The 25,481-nt window shown below is 34.7% G+C and overlaps 1 pseudogene; it reads left to right on the top strand.

Moving 5' to 3' along the window:
* The first annotated feature begins 22,950 nt into the window (after positions 1–22,950).
* On the top strand, positions 22,951–23,789 carry LOC149536366 (endoglucanase 1 pseudogene; annotated as a pseudogene).
* The last annotated feature ends 1,692 nt before the right edge of the window (positions 23,790–25,481 follow it).

Below are 25,481 nucleotides of genomic sequence, written 5' to 3'. Positions count from 1 at the left end.
GGATTCAAGGTATAATTCATGAATGGGAAGGCTAAGCTGCTAGATGAAAAAGTAAATCTAGTTGAGTCTGGCAATCAGACAAAAGGTAACCTATTCTACCTAAATCTCAGTGAAAGTTCATGTTTCATTTCTCAAGTAGAAGAAAGTCAAGGTTATGGCATAAAAGGTTTTGTCATGTGAACTTTGATAATTTGGTGAAGATAATTAAAAATAGAAGAGTAAGAGGTATTCCTATTTTGAGGAAACCAGATATGGGTCTATGCAAAAATTGTCAAATTGGAAAGATGGGAAAGTCTAGTCTCAAAAGCAAGAACTATCATTTAGAAGAAGTTTTGGAGCTAGTGCATACAAACCTTTTTGAACCTATTGGAATAGAGAGCTATGGTGGAGATAAGTATTTTATTTTATTTGTTGATGACTATTCTAGAATGATGATTGTAATGTATCTAAAATATAAATATGAAGATTTTCAAAAGTTAAAATGGTATTTGGCTAGAGTTGAGAAAGAGATAGGAAAGAAATTGAAATGTATTAGGTAAAATAGAAGAGGTGAACTTATCTCTAATGAATTCAATGAATTCTACATTGAGAAAGGAATCAAAATACAAGTATCAGCCCCTAGTACACCTTAGTGAAATGGTATAGCTGAAAGAAGGAACAGATCTATCATGGATTGTGCAAGAACCTTGATGATAGAAAATAATGTTGCAATCAAATATTGGAAGGAAGAAATTAGTAGAATGGTACATACGTTGAATAGAGTATAGTTGAAGAAAAACTCAAATCAAACACCTTATGAGATATGGTATGGCTACAAACCCAATGCAAGTTACTTGAAAGTATTTGGTAGTAAGTTTTATATCTTGAAGGAATCTTGAAAAGGGAAACTTGATGTAAAAAATGATGAAGGGATATTCCTAGGTTGCTCCTATAGAAGTAAAGCATATAAGTGTTTGAATCTAACTACTCATAAAATCATAGAAAGTGCACATGTGAGAATTGATGAGTTTGTAGAAAAGAGTGAAAAAAAAAGTAACAAAGAATATGAGGACTATAGAAGATTTGTGTATTATGAACCAGATACATTGCCAAATCTAATTGGAATTTAGGAAGCTTCATCTCTCGAGTCCCCAAAATCTCTAGAAGTACTCGAGTCATAGTCTGAAGGACTCGAGTCATAGTTAGAAGCTATCGAGTTGCAGCTAGTGTAACTCGAGTCATCAGAAGGACCCTAGTTACAAATAGTGGAACTTGAGCTTGAAGATCATGTTGAGCTGTGTGAAAAAAATTCTAAAGTACCTATATTAGCAAGATATGTCAAAAGGCACCATGCACCTAAGCGGATCATTGGAGATATATCTGATTGTACAATGACCTTGGAAACAAACTAAAACGTACAAGTAAAATTACAAATTTGTGTCACCTTCTAGGCTGACTTATTAGAATGACTAAATTTGAGTATTTCTATCTAAAAATCATTTTTAAAAAACATATGATCTAGATAAATTCACTCTAGCTAAGTTATATATTATCTCACACTTTTCCAATTGGAAATGTCTAATAAATTGATGGGGACACAACCCAAGAGCAGAATGGAAACAACAGAAAAGGGAAATTATATTAACTGAGAAAATAAGCTAGTACAAATAGTACAGGAAAATAAACTTCAAAACATGCCCTAAGGGCTTACAATAGCATAAATCTAGAGATAAATTCTCCTTATGGTACCTCCTCTCAAACTCCACTCCGAACTGCCTTTTACAATGCCAAAAATCTTCCTAAATAGACCGTGGAGGGTTAAGGACTAGGAGTACATTTTAGAAAGTGCTAGTAGGCATCCACTGACCAAATAGAAGGTTCTAGAAGTGGCCTTAGAAGTCGGTCCAAATCTAGAAGAATCCAGAAATGGTAACCGAACTTCCGGGAGGCATAACTTTTGAACCGTAGCTCTGATTGACGAACCGTTTACATTTTCGAAAATATCTCGAAGCGCTCTATAGCCCTATGGACAAGCTTTTCTTGTCCCCCATTTTTTGGCCCTTTTTGAGGTCATTTAATGCCCCTAACCTGACTTTGAAGCATTCTTAGGAGGTCTCCAAAACTCAAAAAATTGCAATAACTTTCAAACCGTGAGGCCTTTTGACCTGATTCTTTTTATGGAATGCTCTAAATCATAATTACGTTCATCTGGCCAATTCACACCTTCTAGATCACCAAAATGATGGCCAAATTGCATGCTCCTATTTTTTTAGGATTTTCAAACACACTGATAGTGGAACTATGAGAGTTGGAACCTTTATTTGACCCAAATGGGTATCCAAAAATGTAAAGACATGAAACAGAAACTAAGTCTAAGTACATTTTTTTGGGTGACACAGGATTGCCCTTATACCTCTAGATGCTCCTGCATCAGACACCCAGGGTAGATTGAAAAGTGACCCTGCACTTTATGGATGGTAGAGGAAATCCCAAATGGGAAACCTCAGCTGTTGAAATCCAAGTTGAGTCCTCGATCAATCATCCTTTCCATTTGACCAAATACTCTTCATACTGCCTGTTTCTGGTACTCCTACCCACACGATGATCTAGAATGTCTTCTATCTCCTCCTTCTTAGAAGCAGGAATTGGACATGGTTCTAACACCAGCTCATCATCTGCACCATCATCATGATACTCTGTTAAATTTGCAATGTTAAAAATGGGAGAAATGTGAATACCATATGGCAGCTCCACTTCATATGCATTTCCTGAGTCATGTTTCTTCAAAATTTTGCAAGGGCCAAATTTCTTCATTTTTAGCTTGTTGTAAGTATCGGCTGGAAATATTTCTTTTTGTAAGTGCACCATGACTAAATCTCCTACTTGGAATTCCTTATGTCTTCTCCTTTGATCAGCCCTAGCTTTATACTCTTGATTCATCTTGGTTATGTGTGCCTGAACCTCCTCATGTAGACGCTTGATATGTTCAAAAAATTCTTTAGCTTCAACACTTGTCCTCTCCCCTTGTTCTATCTTCCTCAGCTCTGGTGCAGTCCTTGGGCTATTCCCATATACAATTTGGAATGGTGATTTTCCAGTACTCCTATTTATAGAGTTATTATAAGAAAACTCTGCCTATGGTAGAATTAAATCCCATCCCTTGGGCTTATTCCCAACTAAACATCTTAGCAAATTGCCCAAACTTCTGTTTACCACTTATGTTTGACCGTCAATTTGTGGGTGATGCGTGGAACTGAGTTTCAAGTCTGTCCTCAACTTTTTCCACAATGTCCTCCAGAAATACCCCACAAATTTAGTGTCTCTGTCAGAAACTATACTCCTTGGAAGACCATGTAGTCTTACCACCTCTTTGAAAAACAAGTCTGCAATATGGACAGCATCATGAGTTTTGTGGCATGGAATGAAATGTGCGATTTTGGAGAACCTATCAACCACTATGAATACTGAGTCATTACCCCTTTGTGTCCTTGGTAATCTGAGAACAAAATCCATACTTATGTCCTCCCATGGCCTTGATGGAACAGGAAATGGTTGATATAGACCAGTATTGTGACTAAACCCCTTAGCAACTTGACAAACCTGGCAACTTTGTACAAACTTCTTCACATCCTGTGAAATTTGAGGCCAAAAATAATGTTCTTTAAGAATGGCAATGGTCTTATCTTGACCAAAATGTCCTGCCATCCCTCCACTGTGTTTCTCCTTAATCAGATTTTCCCTCATGGAACTCCTTGGAATGCACAATTGACTACCTTTGAACAATATGCCATCCTGAATCCAATAGTCTAACCACTTGGTTCTATCTACAGAAATAGGTTCTTTACAAGCTTTCCATGCTTCAGCAAAATTAGGATCCTCAGGGTACAAATTCTTGAGTTCATCAAACCCAACTACTTCAACTTGCATTACTGTAAGCAGTGACTGTCTCCTACTTAGTGCATCTGCAACCCTGTTAGATTTTCCACTTCTATGCTTCAACACAAATGTATAACTCTGCAAGAATTCTACCCACTTCATATGCCTCTGATTCAATTTACCTTGGCTATTTAGGTACTGTAATGCCTGATGATCAGTATACAAAACAAATTCCTTTGGCAATAAATAATGCCTCCATTTCTTTAGGGCCTGAACTATTGCATAGAACTCTTGATCATAAACAGAATACTTCTTCTTTGCATCATTCAATTTTTCACTAAAATATGCAATAGGCTTACCTTCTTGGCTTAATGCAGCCCCAATAGCATTGCCACTAGCATCACAATCCAACTAGAAAACCTTTCTAAAATTTGGAAGTGCCAACACAAGCTGTTCTGTTACCTTCTTCTTCAGCAATTCAAAACTTCTCGTAGCTAATGCAGTCCATTTGAACTCTTTTCTATCCCCTCTTATTGTATCAGCTAGGGGTGCACATATGCCACTGAAATTCTTAATAAAATTCTTGTAAAAACTAACCAGACCATGAAATTATCTTACCTCAATAGCAGACCTTGGAGTAGGCCATTCGAAGATGGCTTTTACCTTCTCTGGATCCATTTTGAGACCTTTAGGTGATATAACAAACCCCAAATAGACTAACTCCCTTTTTGCAAAGACACACTTCTTCGGATTAATTAACAGTTTCTCTTCCCTTAGCCTTTCAAGGACACTACGAACATGCAGTAAATTTTCTTCCAAAATCTTTCTGAAAATTAAGATATCATCCAAATAGACAATAACAAATTTTCCCAAGAACTTCTTAAGTACCTCATTCATGAGCCGCATGAAGGTGCTTGGGGCGTTCATCAATCCAAAGGGCATGACTGACCACTCATAAAGACCCTCCTTGGTCTTGAAGGCTATTTTCCACTCATCTCCTTCTCGAATCCGTATATGATGATAACCACTCTTCAGATCTATCTTTGTGAAGTACTGAGCTCCACTCAAGCAGTCCATAATATCATCCATCCTTGGCAAAGGAAATCGGTACTTGATGGTGATCCTATTTATAGCTCGAGAATCTGTACACATCCTCCATTATCCATCCTTCTTTGGTGCGAGTACTGTAGGTACTGCACATGGACTCAGGCTCTCTTGAATCAAGCCCTTCCTCAACAGCTCCTGAACCTGTCTATTTAGCTCCTCTATTTCAGTAGGAGTCATCCTATGAGCAGCCTTGTTCGGCAAACTAGCTCCTAGAATCAGATCTATCTAATGACTGATTTGCCTTACTGGTGGCAATCCATCTGGAACATTATCAGAGATAATATCTCCAAACTCCCCTCGTAAATCTGAAACTTCAAGTGGTATTTCACTACTACCTTCTTTATCTTTCCTAGGAATCAAAGCATAGCACATATGCTGATTTTTCATGCCATCTAAAAACTTCCTTCCATCAACAAGACAAATCCTAGCACTGCTACATACATTTTCACCTTCCTTTTTCATGGGCTTCAATTTGTGGCGAACTCCATCCTTTGTCAAAGAGTATGTGTTTGCATGTCCATCATGCACTGCATGTCTATCAAATTGCCATGGTCTACCCAACAAAAGATGGCAAACATCCATCGAAATAACATCACAGAGAACTTCATCATGGTAACTCCCAATTTTGAATTTCACTAAACATTGTTCACTTACCAGGACCTTATGATCATCTTTTACCCAAGAAATCCGATAGGGCTGGGGATGTTTCTCCCTTTTGAGCTTCAGCTTAGAGACCATCTCTTCTGATACCAAGTTATCAGTGCTACCACCATCAATGATCACATCACAACATTTATCCTCACACTTGCATCTGGTACAGAACAAACTCCTCCGTTGTCTTGGTTCATTCTCACCACTTAGTAGGACTCTTTCATTTACCAAGGTCTCTCCTCTTTTTGCATCCTTTGAATGTGATGATTGTGCATCCTCATCCACATGAGCAACCCTAGCTTGGCCCTCAGCTCTCCTATCTGTCCTTCCTTGTTGTTGAGGGCATTCAAAGGCACGATGACCTTCTTCATTGCAATGGAAATAGGTACCACGAAAGCCTCCTCTTCTTTGTCCACGTCCTCTACCTCTTCCTCTCTGATTTCCAAAGTCTTGGTCACTGGAGCGGTTGAAACCCTCATTCCTCTGGTTCCTGCTAGTACCCTCATCTTCATTTTTCTTTTGGGTTTCATTGCAGCCTCCAGATGATCTACCGCTTCCCCTTCCTCCTTGACCATGCCCTCTTTGTCTTCCTTCAAACCTTTTATTCAGCTTCTCTTCAACTCGTAGGGAAAACTGGTATGCCTCTTCAACGCTGGTCATTCTTACTAGACTTAATTCCTCCTGGATGCTAGGTCTTAATCCACTGATATAACGAGAAACCTTCTCCTTATTTTCTTCTACATGCCTCGCTCTAATCAAGAGTCGGTAAAATTCCTCTATATATTCTTGGACTGATCTTCCTGCTTGCTTTAACCCATGCATCTTCTTAAACAAATCAAGCTCATAGTCCATAGGAATGAACTGCTTCTTCAATTTGTCCACCATGCGATCCCATCTTGTGATCTTCTCCTTTCCTCTTCTATTTCTTTCCAGTTGAACCTCTTGCCACCAGATTTTGGCATGGCCTTTCAGTTTGGCCTTTGCAAACTTAACCCTATCTGGGTCCCTTATATCCTCATACTCAAAGTATTCTTCCAGTTCATTGATCCAATCGATCAACTCATCTGGTTTCAGATTTCTTGAAAATACACCCACTTCAATTGTAGATCTTTTCCCAAACTTAGTAATGGTCCTAAAAATCCTTTCCTCTACAAGATTCAGAACTTCCCCGTCAACTTCCTCTTCTGGTCCCATTACTTCTTCTTCATTGTCATCCTCACTGTTGTCACCTGTGGCAACATTTGCTCCTCTACGAAGCTCCTCTTGCAATGCTTGTACCTACCTCTAGAGGGCTCTAACCTCCTCAGGATTAATAGCTCTAGCCATTCCGCCACACTCTCTTCATGGAGGCATCTTCTAACTCAAACCCACAACCACATAGTCCTGGTGCAAACTGCCTCATAGTCGGCGCTCTGTCTACACACTTAGGAAAACCCGCTCTGATATTGCTTGATGGGGACACAACCCAAGAACAGAATGGAAACAACAGAAAAGGGAAATTATATTAACTGAGAAAATAAGCTAGTACAAATAGTACAGGAAAATAAACTTCAAAACATGCCCTAAGGGCTTACGATAGCATAAATCTAGAGATAAACTCTCCTTATGGTACCTCCTCTCAAACTCCACTCTGAACTGCCTTTTACAATGCCAAAAGTCTCCTTAAATAGACTCCAGAGGGTTAAGGACTAGGAGTACATTCTAGAAAGTGCTAGTAGGCATCCACCGACCAAATAGAAGGTTCCAAAAGTGGCGTTAGAAGTCGGTGCAAATCTAGAAGAATCCAGAAATGGTAACCGAACTTTCGGGAGGCATAACTTTTGAACCGTAGCTCCAATTGATGAACTGTTTACATTTTTGAAAAGCTCTTGAAGTGTTCTATAGCCCTATGGAAAAGATTTTCTCATCTCCCATTTTTTGGCTCTTTTTGAGGTCATTTAATGCCCCTAACCTGACTTTGAAGCATTCTTAGGAGGTCTCCAAAACCCAAAAAATTGTAATAACTTTCAAACCGTGGGGCCTTTTGACCTGATTCTTTTTCTAGAATGCTCTAAATCACAATTACATTCATCTGGCCAATTCACACCTTCTAGGTCACCAAAATGATGGCCAAATTGCATGCTCCTATTTTTTCAAGATTTTCAAACACACTGATAGTGGAACTGTGAGAGTTGGAACCTTTATTTGACCCAAATGGGTATCCAAAAATGTAAAAACATGAAACAAAAACTAAGTCTAAGTACATTTTTTTGGGTGACACAGGATTGCCCTTATACCTTTGGATGCTCCTGCATCATAAATGCATGTTTTATATTAGTTTGTATCCAATTACTAAAGAAAAAAATTATTTTAGAAAGGTGGCTTTTCAATAACTCTTACTATTTTTAATGATTTTTTTTAATAATATATAAATATCATTTTCTAGAGATCAAAGTCAAGAATATTCTCATATAGATTTTATAATGTTTTAATTAAATACAGTATATTGTAATTAAAAAATTCTATAGGAATGTATTTTAACACTCAAAAAGATGTTAGTTTTAGGAAAGAAAAAAATATTAAATCATATCAAAAAAATCTAAAAATTATATGATGTTCTAGAGGAGAGAGTCCTCTTCTAGAATGTATAAGTTCTCTCTTGGTTAGAATATATTAGTTTTGAAAAAAGTGGTGGCAGGTTAAGACTATTTATTTCATGTGAACTAAAATTTTAATCATTATAAAAGAGAAAATATAGGTCTAAAGTCAATTTTTTTTATTGTTCTAGATATATATGTTATCTACAACATAGTCTTAGATCAAAGGGAAATAAGTTTATTTCCACATGGTTTTATGGTGGGAACTAGACCCCTAATTTTTTAGCATTTTTTAGTAGCTAAAATATTATCTATAAAAATTAAGAAAATATATCAACTCTTATTCCAAATAATTATTAAAAATTACAATCCTAAATTTCATACATTTTTACACATTTTATTAGTTTACTTTATTTTCAAATGCAAAATAATAATACCAATTTTATGTCATTGAAGGTGAACATATATACTTTTGTTAGCCTTTTCCTTTACAAAAGGGTGACACAGGTTTGTGCTTTTACCCGTAAATTTTTTCTTAATAAATTTCAACTTAGAAATGTTAAAGATGCTTCTAATAATGAAAGTTGGATTGAAGTAATGAATGAAGAGATAGAATAGATAGAAAGGAATGGGACTTGGACTCTTGTTCGTACAACTAAGGATAAGAATGTGATTGGCACATAGTGGGTTTTTAAGAAATAAGATTAATGAAGATGGAGAAGTTTCAAGAAACAAAGCAAGGTTAGTTTGTAAAGGTTGTTCTCAAGAGGAAGGTAATGACTATGGTGAAACTTTTTCTCTTATTGCAAGATTAGAAGGTGTTAGGATTTTACTAGCTATGCAGCACATAAAGGTTTTAAAGTGGATCAAATGCATGTGAAATCTGCATTCTTGAATGGAACTTTTGAAGAAGAAGTTTATATAGAACAACCATAAGATTTTGTAGGTCCTAGAGAAAAGGATATGGTTTGTAAATTGCACAAAGCATTATATGGTCTTAAACAATCTCCCAAAGCTTGGTATGAAAGACTTCATAATTATTTGATAGAGATTGGTTCTCAAAGGACTAATGATAATAGTAGTATATATATCACAGAAGGACTAGACAAGAAGGTTGTGTTGGCAAAAATATTTGTGGATTACACATTGTTTACTAGAAATGATGACTTGTTCAAAGCTTTTTCAGATGAAATGGGTAAAGAATTTGAGATGTCCATTTTTGGAGAGATAAAATTCTTTGTTTGATTATAGATTCAATAGAAGAAAGATGGTATCTGCATTACTCAGTCTAAATATATCAAGGAGATACTAAAGATATTTGGAATGGAGAATTTAAAGTCATTTGGAGCACCTATGTCTATCGGACATAAGCTTTCCAAAAATGATGATTCCAAAGAGGTAGATCAGATCACATATAGGTCAATGATTGGTAAACTATAGTATGTTATGTATAGTAGGCCTAACATTACTCTTGTAGTTGTTATGGTGGAAATATTCTTAGTTAATCCTAAAGAAAATCATATGACAAAATTCAAGAGAATCATGAGGTATTTTAAGGATACTAAAGATTATGGCTTATGGTACAAGAAAGGAGGCAATTTAGAGTTACAAGCCTTCATTGATGTTGATTGGGCAAGAAGCATTGATGATAGAAAGAGCACCAGTGGTGGGGCATTCTTTCATGGTAAAAGGTTAGTGTCTTGGACAAGAAAAAATAGAATTTCATCTCTCAGTCAACAACAGAGGTAGAATATGTTGCAATAGTAGTCAATTTTTCTAATATTGTTTAGTTCAAGCAACTATTGGTAGGTATGAAGATAGAAATCAAGGATCCAGTGGTTATCTTCTATGATAACACTAATGCAATCAACATATCAAAGAATCTAGTGATGCATACCAAGACCAAACACATTGCAACTAAATATCATTTCTTGAGAGAATTAGTACAAGACAAGGAAGTAAGGTTGGAATATGTGAATACCAAAGAACAACTTGCAAACATATTCACCAAGCCATTACCTAAGGATGAATTTTTGTATCTAAGAGGTAAGCTAGGGATCATTGCACTATCTAAAGCTCGCTAAACAACATTTAGTGATGCATCAACCAATGAATCTTGAAGATCATTAAAGTTGATGCATTAATGAAAGGGAAAATTGCATATTAATCAATGCTTGAGGTATATTTGAAACTACATCATTCATAATCTTTGGCATTGGATGTTAAAGAGGGTGAGTTTTGATGTTGTAATTCATTCTATAGAAAAGGGATAGAGTAATTGGAACTACCAAAGAGGAAGAAAAGTTCAAGAACTTGGTCTAATATAAAACAAAAAGAGTTTTCTATCAGATGGAGATATTGAAGACAAAAGAGTTTTGCTAATAGAGGGTAAAGACTAAAGATAGAGGGAGTTCTCATGGAAAATAATTAGTATGAAACTAAGGATATTTTCCTTGCTTTATTTTTCTCTGTAAATTTCATTATATTATGGCATGTTGTGTTGTCATCAATATCAAAGTGGGAGATTGTTGAAAACAATTGATCAATTGTATATTGTCTTTCATGTTACACAAAATTTCATACATTCATTGGTCAGTATTTTCTGAGCTCATTCAAGCAATGAAGATAGTTATTTGTTTCTACCAAGAAATACTATGTATGACAAGTTTAGAAGTTAGTTTCCACCGAGTCCCCATGGGAGGAAAAGGAAAATTAGAAGATAACGAGTGTCAACCGAGCTCACTCGGTTACCAGAGAGAATTCATAAAAGAAAATGTCTACCAAGTTCACTCAGGAGACAAAGAATGTTGGTATGAAAAATAGTGTTAACTGAGCTCACTTGGTTAACGTAGGAAAATCTATTTTGGTTAGTGTCTATAGAGCTAGGTTGGCTAATGAAGGGATTTTCTTGTTTTAACTTATTGAGTTAAATGAATATGTTTGGTGGTTCTAGCTAACTGAGGAGATGAATATTCATTATTATAAGTTATATTCAAGATGACTTGATGATCTGTAAGATATAAGTATAACGTCAAGTTGAGATTTGAAAGAGTGTATGTGAAGAAGAAGAATGCTGAGAGGAAGTCAATTTGCAGGATAAGCAGACTATCCTTGTGGAGCTACAAATATACATTCGACCAGGAAGGATCAAGTATTAAAGAAAGAATTGAGATCTATAATCAGCAATTTAGCTGCATAAGAAATCAAGTCATCTCATTGTTACTCTCTAACCATTGTAGCAGTGATGTAAATATCTTAACATAGTTGTCTTAATAGGTTTTTGTAAATCTTCTAACAAGGTGGCATTTCTACTTGAAGTGTCTTGAAGACCTCTAACAAGGCCACTCCTAATAGGGTGAGTAAATCCTTTAATAGGGTCACATCTAATAGTGTTTTTTGTAACCTTTAATAGGTTGGATCCTAATAAGACTCACTTTAGAAGAGTGAAAATTAGTAACTAGTCACAATTGGTGTTTTTTCCCAAATTGGGTTTCCACATTAAATCTTGGTGTCACTTATATTCATTTTATTTCTTTTATGTGTATGCAACTAAGTTAAGTAAATTTTATCTCATTAAACATCTAAAGATTTGACTGTTTAGTTATTTCTGAGTTACAATTAATTTTCAGAACTAGCCAAGTTACAATATTGTCTAGTGTTAATTGAGTGCCTGTGTGTTTTTCGAGTTACAACAAAATATAGTTTAATCTAAGTCTATGTTTTGAATTGTATTGATATCTAAGGGATCTAGGATTTATACTTGTGGTAACTGATTTACCCCTCCCCTCTCAATTACTTCACTTATACCTTAATAAAAAAAATTCACTCTCTCAACATCCATCCAATTCCTATTGCAACATAGTGATTCTTGTCTACTAGGTTAGTCACTTAAAGATGCCTAACCTAAAGGATTAAATTTTTATTGAATATGGTGTAAAAAATATTATTATGCATTTCAATATATCACTTTACATTGAAGATCTCCATTTTTTAATGGTTCTCTAATGAGGGATAGCCCATTCTCTATTTAATCCCTAGTTATAGTCTTACTAGTAACAATGAGCAATAATCCTAGTTATGAGTTATTAAATTCAACAAAGGCTAGTAAATATTTCTCTAAAATGATTAAACATGCAATTAAAAATATTCTTACATTAATTCTAAAAGCTACTAAGAAAATGTGGATGGAGTGTAAAGGAAAAAAATGACTTTCCCATCCAGAGACATTTTAGGAACAAGGAATGCATTTCCTTTCCATACTTGTTATTAAATTGCATGGAAGATTATGTATGGAGCATAAGGAAAAAAAGAGGAAGGAAAAAGCTATTATGTATATCACCAAGCCTTAATTTATCATATAAAGTCCTTCTCCCCCAAATCCTGAGCTTGAGCCCTTTGCCTTTTAAAATCACTAATATGGGTCAAAATTATTCTCCCTGCACTCGCACCCAGAGTGATAGTGACCCCATTATCTCTTCTTAGAAGATAAAAATGGATAAAAATTGAGGTCCTTGATGTTGAGACTGCTGGTACCACCATCAAGAAGGAAACTGATAGATCGAGGAAAAGACTTGTAGTGCCTCTCGTGTTTGCATTCTATACCTTGTTTATTTTTTATTCAAGAGATACTTGATACTCTTATTATTTGTACTTTGAGACGACCTGAGGGTCAGATGTTATACTTTGATTTAGTACCATATATTCTTTACTGCTATGCTATTCAATTTATCATATTTGCATGTTGATGCCATTTTGAGATGATAGTAGATCTACGGTGATATTTGATTATCTAGTATCTAGATACATTTCTATTTATGTGATGTGGTGGATTTTATTCTATGGTTATTTACTCCATTCTTGTATCTTTATGCTTTATGTGACCATGAGTGATGTAAATGGATTAATTAGGTATTTAATGCACTTTTCTTTGGCTATGATATTATTATGCAATTGCACTTGATCATGTGTTTTAGTGTGCAAGAATTATATCCCTGGCAATGGCACATCTAGAATTAGTGATTCAACTATTCATATTTTACCAATGTCATCCCTGTATGGTCAATGTATCCTTATTTAATTGTTTAAATTAAAACCTTTTGGTGATTAATAAATTTGAACTCATTTACATTATGTGATTAGATTAGTGGGCATGTCTATGCATTTAGAGGTTCACATTGTCATGAAAGTTGCTTAGTGATTTATGTGATTTTGAGTTTTTGGGCTTTAATTCTTCTCAATTTTAATTTTTAGTAGCTTTGCCTTAGGCGAATTCTCGTTACAAGGAATAAAATGTTTTCATTTGGGTTGATTCAGTGTCTAGCTCGTCTAATTGGATATTTTTCCTAATCTACTATTCACTTAAAAAGTGAATAAGTATTGGAAAAGGGATTTTATTATTCACTTCTCACTTTTTGAAAATAGAAATTTGAAAGCTTTTTTAAAATCCTCTACCTGAAGGATTGGATTTTTGTTCGTTCTAGGAGTTGTGAGCATGGGATCTTTGGGAGGCAGTCTTGTTGGATCTGGCTCGGGTAGACCTTGCTTTGCCATGATTTTTGACAGCTTTGACAAGTATTTTATTTTATTGTGCGGGTTTCAGTTTCTGCCACTTTTGAGGTTAGGTAGGGCTTTCCCATTTTCTTGTTTCAATTTTGTTTCATTTTCTTTTTTTGGTATCTATTTATTAGGAGGGTGAGAACTAGTGTTTCCCTCTATTTATGTTTGCTAGTTTTGCCTAGTTGGTCGGGTATGAACATTTTCTCTATTTTGGGATGGGGGTTTAGGGTTTTGAGTTGTTATGCTGGCTTTTTTTGCATACGGTTTTTGATCCCAAATATTATTGGATTTTTAGGATTTTTTTACCCAAAGGTGAAATGCATTTAAATTTTAAAGTTTTCTAATTTTGGGGGTTTTTACCTCATTTTTTGTGTCACCCTATTTTCTCAAGTTTTCTTGGCACAATGTGGGTCATAGACCTAGATGATCTGTTTGGATGTCAATTAGACCATTGTTTCAATTTTATGTTACATTGGGATGCATGTTGTATCTATCCTCCTAAGTCTATTTTTGGTTAAGTGACATTTTGCATTGTTTCCTCATCTAGTCCTTGGGTTATGATCTTTGTGATGGTGGTGCAACACACATGAGTACATGTGCATAGACTTGTCAAGTGACTTGTGAGTCCTAATATTTTATGGTACTTCTAGAACTAGGATCATTGGGGTTGGGTTGGGAATTTGCTTGCCTACGGGCACTCATTGTTGGATGAGCATGGGTAGGGTAGGGTAGCATATGGAGGGGGCTTCTATCTCATAGCCTAGTGATCATTATGCCTAGAGGGTTGGTGAAGGAAGTTTTAATTAAGTGATAACTAAATGAAAATACTAGGTGGTAATAAATAATTTAAGATAACTAAAACTAAACTGTACACCTTCCATTAGGGAGAGTAACTGCCAATACTAGCTTAGGCTTATCGATGCCAAGCGACTCTCCATTATGTCAGCCACTACTTAGTAGTCGATTAAGTCTTTAACTAGGAATTTTAGTTTATGCATTGTCTTTGTCTTGGTTTCAGTCATCATATTGTCTGGCATGTGCATTAACCATGACCGTTCATTTTATGTGTGTTTTTGGTTTGGTATTTATCTCCATCAGCATGATGGGAGTGGATCTATAGGTGCCACGTGATTGGGAGGCATAGCCACCTATACCACTACTAGGGATTGGTGTAAAGAGACAGTCTTTTTTCCTAGTGCGATCATTGCTAGATGTTTTAACTTGGTGCTTCAAGATTTGGAGTATCCTTTGTCATGATTTATGCTTTCATTAGAATGCTTGTATTTCATGTTTAGATGATGTTAGATATTGACACATTTTCTTATCATGATGATTAGCATATGATAGATGATGTTATCAATATTTGCAAGATTATCATATACTTTACTTCTAACATGTGAGATTTCTTATGCTTATGATTATAGCATGTTTTAGTAGTGACATCCTTATATGATAGTAGAGATGATTTGATTGGTAGCTTGGGATGTAACACACACGGGATGGCTAGGGTCCACAATGGCCTTATGATGTTATTATGGCTGGGAGGAACCACATACCTAGTTTAGTTTTTTTGCACATTGCAATATTGTTTTCAATTATTGCTATGTTGTTTTAAGTACACTACGATGTTACCTTTTGTACTTTCACTTTTACTGCTTGTTAGATGGTTAGATGTTTTTTCCATCTTTTAGTATTGTATTTGAGTATTTATGCCTCAAATTTTGGATCTAGTACTCCCCTGTGTGGAGAAATGCTATCCCTTAGTTTTGTTATCTTTTCATTCCTTGCTTTTTGTTCTAGGAGTTCATGCAAAATTGTGCATCCTTGCATGAGGATGCAAGATCTTGCATGGCATGTTGGGTTTATTCGTGTGGTTGTGCACTTTCCCATGTGAAACCCAACACCAATGTTGGGTACTTGGGTTATTGGCCAAGAACTTCCTCGTGCCACATGGTGCACATCCTCACACAAAATGCACTTTCTTGTAGGGCATGTTGCACATCTTCACACAAAAACCTATCAGTCTGTGGTCCTTGCACAAAAGATAGTGGGTATCTCCACTGGTTTCTAGGGATTATTTTGTGGTAAATCTAGTACCCTTTGGGTTTACTTAAATTCCTTGTGTTGTTGTCATTTTGGATTTTTTTTTTTTTTTTTGTGTGTGTTAGTTTGAGTAGTGGCGTTTGGAGATTCATTAGTTACCAGGATGGTAGTTAGTCTTCCATTGCGATTTATGTGATTCATGTATGATGTTGTCATGTACACTTATACTTGTTATAAAAAATCTTGAGGTATATTTCATCCGTGTTCCAAGGATCTTTGGGTAGGGCATTACAAGAAATAGGGATAAAAAGCCCTTGCCCAATGCTAGTGTGGCTAAATCTGATAAATTTTCTTCAACTGATAATTCTAGGAGAAAGTATCGCCCTAGAAACAAATGTAAAGTCAATAGAAGGAACCATAGGGAGCATGAGAAAAATGAAATTTAAAGTGAAGGTAAAGAGAATGAACTAATATTAGAGGATCCATATAGTCCTTTTCCTTCTAGAGTTTTCAATGGCTTCAAAATGGAGACAATTACCTCAGATTCTAAGAAGGGGGGAAGGTTGGGGAACAAGGCATGATTACGTCACCTATGAGAATTGGGAATTTAGGTAGTCAAACTAAAGTGGATATTATTGGGGGAGAAGACGGGTAGAAGCCTAAACAAGTAGAGGGAGATCATAGTCAACTGTAAGGGGAACTATGAGAGAAACTAACAAAGATAAGGGCATCCTAGAAATTGAGAGGCTAGAGAAGTCCATCATGAAGTTGGTCAAGAATAATATAGAACTAGAAGATAAGTTCTATAAGGTTATCAATTTCTTGGTGTAGGTGAATCATTCGGTGACGATGACCCTCTAGATCACGTAGAATAACAAGGAAGGAAATGATGATGCTAAGGTCATGGAGAAGAATCGCTCACTATACATATTCCTTATTGATGAGTAGTTGCAACTGCTTCTCGAGAATCCAAGGAACCATATAAAAGAGGATTAATGCTTGTTGGTGTGATTTTCTTGTTGTGTGTTATAAACATTTTATCTAGGGAGGGGGGGTGTAAGGTGTGGTTGATGATTAAGAAGGGGGTTGGGTAATTGCATGGTAATGACTTTTGACTGATTCTCAATTTGTGTTTTGCGTTGTATGGGTCAGCCCTCAATCTTGGTTGCTTCTTATTATAAAAAAATAATGACTTAGAGGTTGTTGCAGTATGGAATGTTGCACAAAAACTCAATCCAAAACTTCATTAATTTTTCAAATTGTCTTTCTTCCCACCCTATCAAGTGTGAAAAATGTCTATTGAACTTTAGTGAAGGAATCTCCATGAGAAAAATTAAAGGTGATTATTCACCTTTAAAAATTGCGAAAAAGTTATTGAAGTTTATTACTAAGGATAAAATTAGTTATTTAAAGGGGAACCAAAAATAAAATTAGTTTACATCAAGATTTAAACATTGAAGACCTAAAAAAAACAATACCCATAGGATCAGGAACATCCACAACCAAAACCACCACATAAAACTAACAAGCAACACAAAAAGACCAACAATAGAAAATACACATAAAACAAAAAACAACAATAGAAAAATAGAAAAAACTAGTGAAAGAACTTTAAACAAATTCCTCCACTTCTCTTTTAGTTTCTGCTCAATTACCTTGATTTTATTAGTCACCTCTTTGATTTGATTTTTGTTGTGCAAATGTATTTTCTTCTTCTTCTTCCTTGTACTAGAGTGGGTATGTTACTTGTATTTCTTCATCAAAATCCTTCTCAATATCATCAAGGTAAAGCACAAGTAAAGCCTCATTATCGTATTAAAATTTTCCCAATAATTTATTCATTTTTCAATAGAGGTTTTAATAAGACCTTGATAGCTAATAATAAAACTTTAGATTAAATTTTCTATTTTCTCAATTTTACCTTCTCTAGCTCCTCTATGAGCTCCTCAATATCTCTTTTCTCATCCTCCTTTTCCTTCAAACTCCTTTCCTCCTCTTTCCTCTACATCTCTTCTAATTTTTCTTCAAGGGATCTAAAATTCAAGTTCAATTAGTTAACCAAATTAAAAGGCCATTTATCCAAGCCAAAATTATACACTAAGACCACTCTCATTATTTGTAAAACACCAAGAAGGGGATCAACACCAATGATCTTAAGACCCTTCTCTAATAATTTAGCATAGACTTCATTTTTGTTCACAATATTAAGTATGGTAATTATTTTTCCCTTTCTTCTTTTTCCTCCCAAAAACTATTATCTTCTAACTCAGTGATATTCATACTCATATTAGGACTTACAAAATTTGAAATTTGCAACTTTTGGAATTGTGCAACTTTGTTTCCAATTTTGCAACTTTCTTGTACTTTCAACAATAGCCAATCCAATACCTATATAAATATGAGAAAAAGGTCCCAAAAACATATCAAGACACAAAATTTCATTCTTTCATGCATATTTGACATTTGAATGACATTGACCCAATTTGATCAAGTGGTTACTATTGCCATATTATGACAAAACCATGAACAAATGACTTCAACAGAATTCTAGCATGAAAAGACAACCTCCTATTGACCTTAAACATAAAATTAAAGGAAATGGTGAGAATCATCCATGTTTCTCCCATGCTAGTATCATAAAGTACTTACCATATTTATGCAAACTATAGGTCATATTTATAGTATTTTTGATTTAGATGAATTAAAATGTAAGATATTGGCTATAGATATATATTTTGTAACTTAGTTTAGTGAAATTTATCTTAATGCAAGTAAATTGAGCTTTAAGAATGAGTTAATCTGATTAATGAGAGAACAAATGATATTACATATATTTTGAGTGAAATTAAAATATATAAAGACTTAGAGGGAATTAAACATGTAGGGAACTTTCCATTGAGTGTTTTTAGTGGTTACCTACCTAAATTAGCAATTGTAGCCCATTTTATTATTATTTTGAATTTGAGTTATTATTTTCATCAACCAATCATGGGCCCATGCACACCTTTCAAAGGATTATATTAAATGGTTTTTCTTATAAGATAAAGATATCTTGTTTTTGAAGTAGTTGATAGTAGCCAAAATGATGGGGGGTTGGCCCTGAAGTACAAAAAGCCTAAGAATTCAACTAGAGGTTACCTTCTAGTTATCTGACCTATACCAACTTTAAACTTCAAAAACCATAATATGTCCATAGCCAAATTTTCATTAGCAATAGTCCTTAAACTACTATGCATAAGAAACTATAAAATAAACTAGCAACATTTAAATACATCATTGCTATTGTCTAAATAATTGACATAGTCCAAAAAACCCCATGGGATGTATAGTTCAGAGACATGATCATAAAAATAGTAATGAAAAAACAACAAACCCTGGTCTAGATGCCCTCTTCCTACCCCTAGTTTCTATTCTTTTTATCCTCAAGTGCTTCCATCACTGCATCCTCCTTTGCCACTTTCATCAATCTGTCCAGGATGGTCTTGAACTAGTCCTTTGCTAGGAACCCATAGATGGAATAGGTTGTCTTAGTTGCCTTTCCCAGGTCCTTCTCCTCCTTATTAGCCTATAGAAAGAAGAGGGTGGTGGCTATAGAGTGCATAACCTTGGTGGAGAACTTAACCAAGGTTTCAAATCTATGGCAAATAGTGGTATGTTTATCTACCAGGTCCCTCACAGACTTCTCAAGCCTCTCCATCTATTCCTTAGTGTGACTATGTTTACCTTTCTTCCCAACACCCTTGGGGGTTTCCTTCCTAGGAAAGGTGATGTCTTCCCCTCCACTATGAGGCAAGGTAGCTTCTAGGGTGTTAGAGACATGAGATGGGCTGATAGAGCTAGGTGTAGGTTTAATGTCCTTGTGAAATCTCTTCTTTTTCACAGGTTTATCCTCACTATCGAAGGAGTTAGAGCTGGAGTCATACTTTAGGGGGCTCTTAAATTTCTCCAGTTGGAAGCACTTGTTGATTCTCCTAGCACACTGCTTACCCTTCCTCGTGTCTAAGTCTAACTCAATAAGTCTAACTTTAACCTCAAGGATAATTTTGACCTCCGTGACATGGGCTTTATTGGACCTCTTACGGGTAGAGCTAGGGCTGAGGTCTAAGGAGACCTGAGGGGTGATAAAGGCAAAGGGGTTAACTAGGAGTAGAGGATTCTAGGCCAATTGTTGGATGAAAAGCTTATTCATGAGGCCCTTGTGGATAAGGTAGAAGGTTTTTCCCTTCCTCGTGTTTCCTTATTGCCTTAAAAATGCTATCCTCCAACAAATACAATAATAGAAATGAAAATTAGATATGGTCTAGATTTCTAAAATGATTCATGATAGGAAAACGGTAATAGTATAGTACATAATAATGGTCCTCCAATGTAATATATCTGATAATCAATTAGCAGATGACATCCTAAGGATTTGGAAGGGCATCTTGCACAAACCCTCCATGCAATCTCTTGAGTTCCTCCTTGAATTTGAAGAATTTTTGCAAGCTCACCTCCTCATTGACCTTAGCTTTCCTCCCCCATTTCTTCCAATCGTACAGAAAATCCCTAGCCCTCACAATGGTTGCTTCATAAATTTCAAATTTCATGCCATTAACAGTAACCTTTATGTCCTTCAAGGTTTGAAAGAACTGCATCGAGATGACCTTGTTGTGCTTAACCATGCCTTCCATATAAGGTAAAAGGTCACCCTCTTGTAAGATATCTTGTTATTCAAGAATAAGAGCTAGTTTCCTTTTCAGTTTGTTCTATTTTTAGTATCGATTATGAATAACTTGGTATTAATTTTTTTCTTTCACATAATTTTATGGATTTTCTTTAATAATGAATGCAAATATTAATATGCTCTTGTGTAGATCTGTGTTTGTGTTTGGTTTTTGTTGTTGTAAAATTGTGAAAATAACTTTGTTTTGCTTTTCCAAAGCATTAAAAAGCCATAATGTTTCATATGGATCTATTTTATAATGGTTTTTGTTATTGCAAATTTGTGGAAATTACTTTATTTTACTTTTTAAAATGTCGAAAAGCCACTTTTTTTTCATATGAATCTATTTTGTAATCACGTCTAGCAAGTAGTTAGATTATTTAACCTTCCTAGTTGAATGATTTTTCTGATATTTAATCAATTTTTCCCATGCTATATGGCATTAATTAGTTTCTACTTTGTCTCTGTGGTGCAAATTCTCACAATTAATGACAATCGCACAACACATCTCTAGCTTCATGTGAAATACTTTTGACATTTAGCTATCGACAAAGATAAAAAAAGGTACAATGCAACCATTCCAACCACCTAATGGATGGTTGAACCAAAAGATTATGTGGTGAGCACTATTATATTAGAAAATTACTCATTGGTTGTAAATTATATTATTTTCCTATCAAAAATATATTATTTTTTATTATTATAATATTAATATGTATATGCATAATATTTTCAATCAAAATATTTTTTAGAGTATTGTACTCATAAGTAATATTATTTTTTCATAAAAATTATGATTTATAAAATTTTGACTTTATATTATTATAATTTTAAACTTATATAAGGTTAGATGAATAATTTTCAATAGATATTATGATTAACATTTCATTTAGAATCACAAATATAAATATAATATAAACAACCAAGTTATATATTGGAGTTAAAGTTTAAACTAGAACAAACAATTGAAAATGTGTGAAAACAAAATCCTTTTAAGAACAATACCACACTAAGATTAGTTTCATATCTACATGGAAGTATTAAGGGTTAAATAATTAGTTAGTTCATAATTACAAAGTCACGTGACAATATAGAGATTAAAGTAGATATTAATTGATGAGTTAATGGTCACATGTAGGTCCTAAAGATTAATGGACTTAAAAATAATGACATAGTAATTAAGTGTGGGTCCTACCATTGAGTGTTGTGTTAAAGCGAATTTTAAATAATAAGATATTAGCCATGTCCATTATATTTCATATGAATTATGATTTATTGAATTTTGACTTAATATTACTACAATCTAACACAAGGTTGGGGCTAGATGGACAATTTTAAATAAATATTATGATTACCATTTCATAATGAAATAGTGCTCACGTGTGTCCTACAATTATGTGTTAAAGTGAACTTAGTATGTAAGGTTATAGTTTTATCAGGGTAAACATTGCATCTTCTATTGCTAGTGAAATAGTGCACACGTGTGTCCTACAATTGAGTGTAGTGTTAAAGTGAACTTACTCATGTATGGATGTTAAGTATTATAGTAATTTTTAAAAATAATTAGATACTATTCATGTGCTTGTCCTACGATTGAGTTTAGTGTTAAAGTGAACTTATAAAAACCAAATATACTCATATAAGGATCTTATGATTAAGTGTTAAAGAAATTTATTAAAATAATTCTATAGTACTCATGGGCTTGTTGTATGATTGAGTGTAGTGTTAAAGTGAACTTTAAAAAATCAAATATACTCATGTATGGAGATTAAGTGTTATAGTAATTTTTTTAAAAATTCGATAGTATTCATGCGCTTGTCCTACGATTGAGTGTAGTGTTAAAGTGAAGTTTAAAAAACCAAATATACTCATCTACACATCCAATTAAGTGTTATAATAATTTTTTAAAATAATTCGATAATATTCATGTGTATGTCCTACGATTGAGCGTAGTAGTAAAATGAACTGATAGTACAGTGAAGTGTTATAGTAATTTTTTCAATGACAAGATAATAGCCACATAGAATGTTCAGATGAATTTTAAATAATGATAAGCAACGCATACAGTAACAAATAATAAAATAGCATTAGTTATGAAGATGGTCTTGATCAACATCAAAGAGTGAGCTAATAAACAACTTACAAATCAAATTTGATTAGCCTTCCTAGACAACCAATCCTTTAATAGACGCCTACGCGTATAAACTAGTACCTCCATATTTTCTCACACGCAGGGGACTAAAACATGATTAGGGAATAAGAAAATAATTCTCTAGAGAGTTTCTCCACCTCTCAAATCTTGGAGCAATTAAATTTTCGAGCTTGGCAATCGATTTACTAGTTAATGTCCATCGTACTCTTTACTCCGTCGCCGTTAGGGTTTTCCTTTGCTATAAATCTCCAACTCCCCAGGACTCTCTAGTCACAATTCAAGCATTTGCGCTGCCTGTTCAAGTCAGAATGAGGAGCTTTTGCGCTGTTTTGGTGTTGTGCGTTTTGATCGTGCTTGTGAAAACACAAAGTTCTACTGCTTCCCTAAGGTATCGCCGGTCTGCTGGTTTGCACAACTATACAGATGCCTTGTCAAAGGCGATTCTTTTCTTTGAAGGCAAGCGTTCTGGGAAGCTGCCGGCCGATCGACGGATTCGTTGGAGGAGGGACTCGGATCTCTCTGACGGTGCTTCTTCCAATGTAAGATTTCTTCTTCTTCTTTTCCTTTTTTTTTTTTTTTTGGTTATTTTGAATACATGTAAATCATGCCATGACTCATGATAACGCAGGTAGACTTGGTGGGTGGGTACTACGATGCGGGCGACAACGTTCACGAAGTTCGGGTATCCGATGGCATTTACAACCACGATGCTCTATTGGAGTTGTTTAGACTTTGTAGATTCATGGGTTCTCAGCTCTCCAAGTCAAAGGCTGCCACACGCTGGGCCACAGATTATCTTCTCAAAGCCATAGCTTACCCGGGCACCATATTTGTTCAGGTTCAAACTGTCATGTGAAATATGGTATTCTACTTTCTCTGTCTCTACCTCAAGTGGGTTTATACATATTATTGAGGCTCGTCCAAAATAATGAAGGTGGGCGATCCTAACAATGACCACAAATGCTGGGAGAGGGTAGAGGACATGGACACTCTTAGAACTGCCTACAAAATTGACACGCACAATCCTGGCTCAGATGTTGCTGCCGAAACAGCCGCATCTCTTGCAGCTGCATCACTTGTGTTTCGCAGAACAGACCGTTCCTATTCAAGGAGGCTCATTCGAGCTTCCATCATGGTTATTTTTTAGCAGTAGCTTTGCCTTGAATTCGCGCTTCACTAATAAATTCTGTAATACATGGTTGGATATGGCTCAAATTACCCTCAACAAATGCACCACAGAGGCTCATCTCTGCCTTCACTTGCTCATCACCCGGAATCCATCGGGTGCAGTGAAGGCTTCAAATTCCTGAATAGCGACGCCCCCAATCCAAACATTTTGGTTGGAGCAGTTGTGGATGGCCCGGATGCCAATGATCAGTTTCCTCTTGACAGACATGATTATCAACACTCTGAACCTACAACTTATATCAATGCTGCACTGCTTGGCCCTCTAGCCTACTTGGCCCATTGTACTAGTCGCTCAGAATGCAATAAAAATTTGGCTCAAAGTAATTGGAAGACTTAGTCTCCATATGCTTTTACTTTGTTTTTTGGCGAGATTTAAAGAGTAATGACTCTGGGTATTTCTGTTTTTTTGTGATTGCATGTGCTCTGTTTTTTCAATAGTCATACCTGTAATGAGTAAAAACTATAAATCTCTTTCGTAAAAAATGATCCAAGACCTTTTGTCGTCTATAATTTAAACACAAATGATTAAGATGTCACTAAACCCTAATGATTAAAGATGGTACTAAACCCTAATACCTAATGATTAAACGATTAAAGATGGTACTCAACTCTAAACCCTAATTTTTGTCTATGCTTCAACGAACGATGACGATACGAAACCCTAGACCGTAATACTGGATCAGGGTAACTATTCAAAGAGCAAAGAAAGTTTCCGAGACTGATAACTTGGTACGGTATGAGGCGTTCCAAGCGTTTTGGAAGAAATCTCTACCTTGACTGGTACATTTGATTATTTTGTGCATTGAGAGTGTAAGCATCATTCCAATTTAGTGGAAATTCATTAAAAAATACCGATTTAATTGAAATTTATATCTACCAGTCCATGATAACGAAACTTGACCAACTACAAAAATGTTAAATGCCGATTGACTGTGCTAGATGATTATATGTATTCGGTGCCTTCAATATAAATTAAAAAGGGATATTTTCTACAAAAAAAGAAAACGCCGGCAGACCAAACTCGATAGGCATGCAATATCATTCCGTTCTTTTCACAGATTCGGAACAAAGTGAATGCTAATCGGTGGCATGAGTATTTGAAAAATTTAAAAACTGCATATATTTTCAATTTGGCAATTCTTTGGTAGCTATCTAATAAATTCACATTTAAATTTGCATAGGAAATACAAATCTCAGTCATGCTGTGATCAGGAAAATAGAGTTCATTGTACTACAAAACTCAGTCATGCTGTGGTCAGAAAACAAAGTTCATTGAATCCTGTAATACAAAGATCCTATTCAATAAATAATTCTTTTGTATTATTATTTTTTCAATATAAAATTTATAAAATTAGAAACAAGTGCCACATAATGAGTTAATGACTTAGAATTTGGCTTTAAAATCTAATTTAAATTTAATCAATTTATTATAACATATAAAATATTTTAATTAATAAAAATGTTACATAATTATATTATTTATAATAATATTAATTTAAATTTAAATTTTTATATAAATATAATTATTGATGTATATGTTCTATTACTATTATATTAAAATATAAAAATCTAAACCAGTTATAAAAAATAAAAAATAAAAAATAAAAAAAATATTAAAGTTAATGAATCACATTCAACTTCATAGAAAATA

Source organism: Cupressus sempervirens, chromosome 10, assembly GCF_028749045.1.
Source record: "Cupressus sempervirens isolate cs-2001-9-10 chromosome 10, ASM2874904v1, whole genome shotgun sequence".
NCBI lineage: Eukaryota > Viridiplantae > Streptophyta > Pinopsida > Cupressales > Cupressaceae > Cupressus > Cupressus sempervirens.
This window is presented reverse-complemented; position numbering and strand designations above follow the sequence as displayed.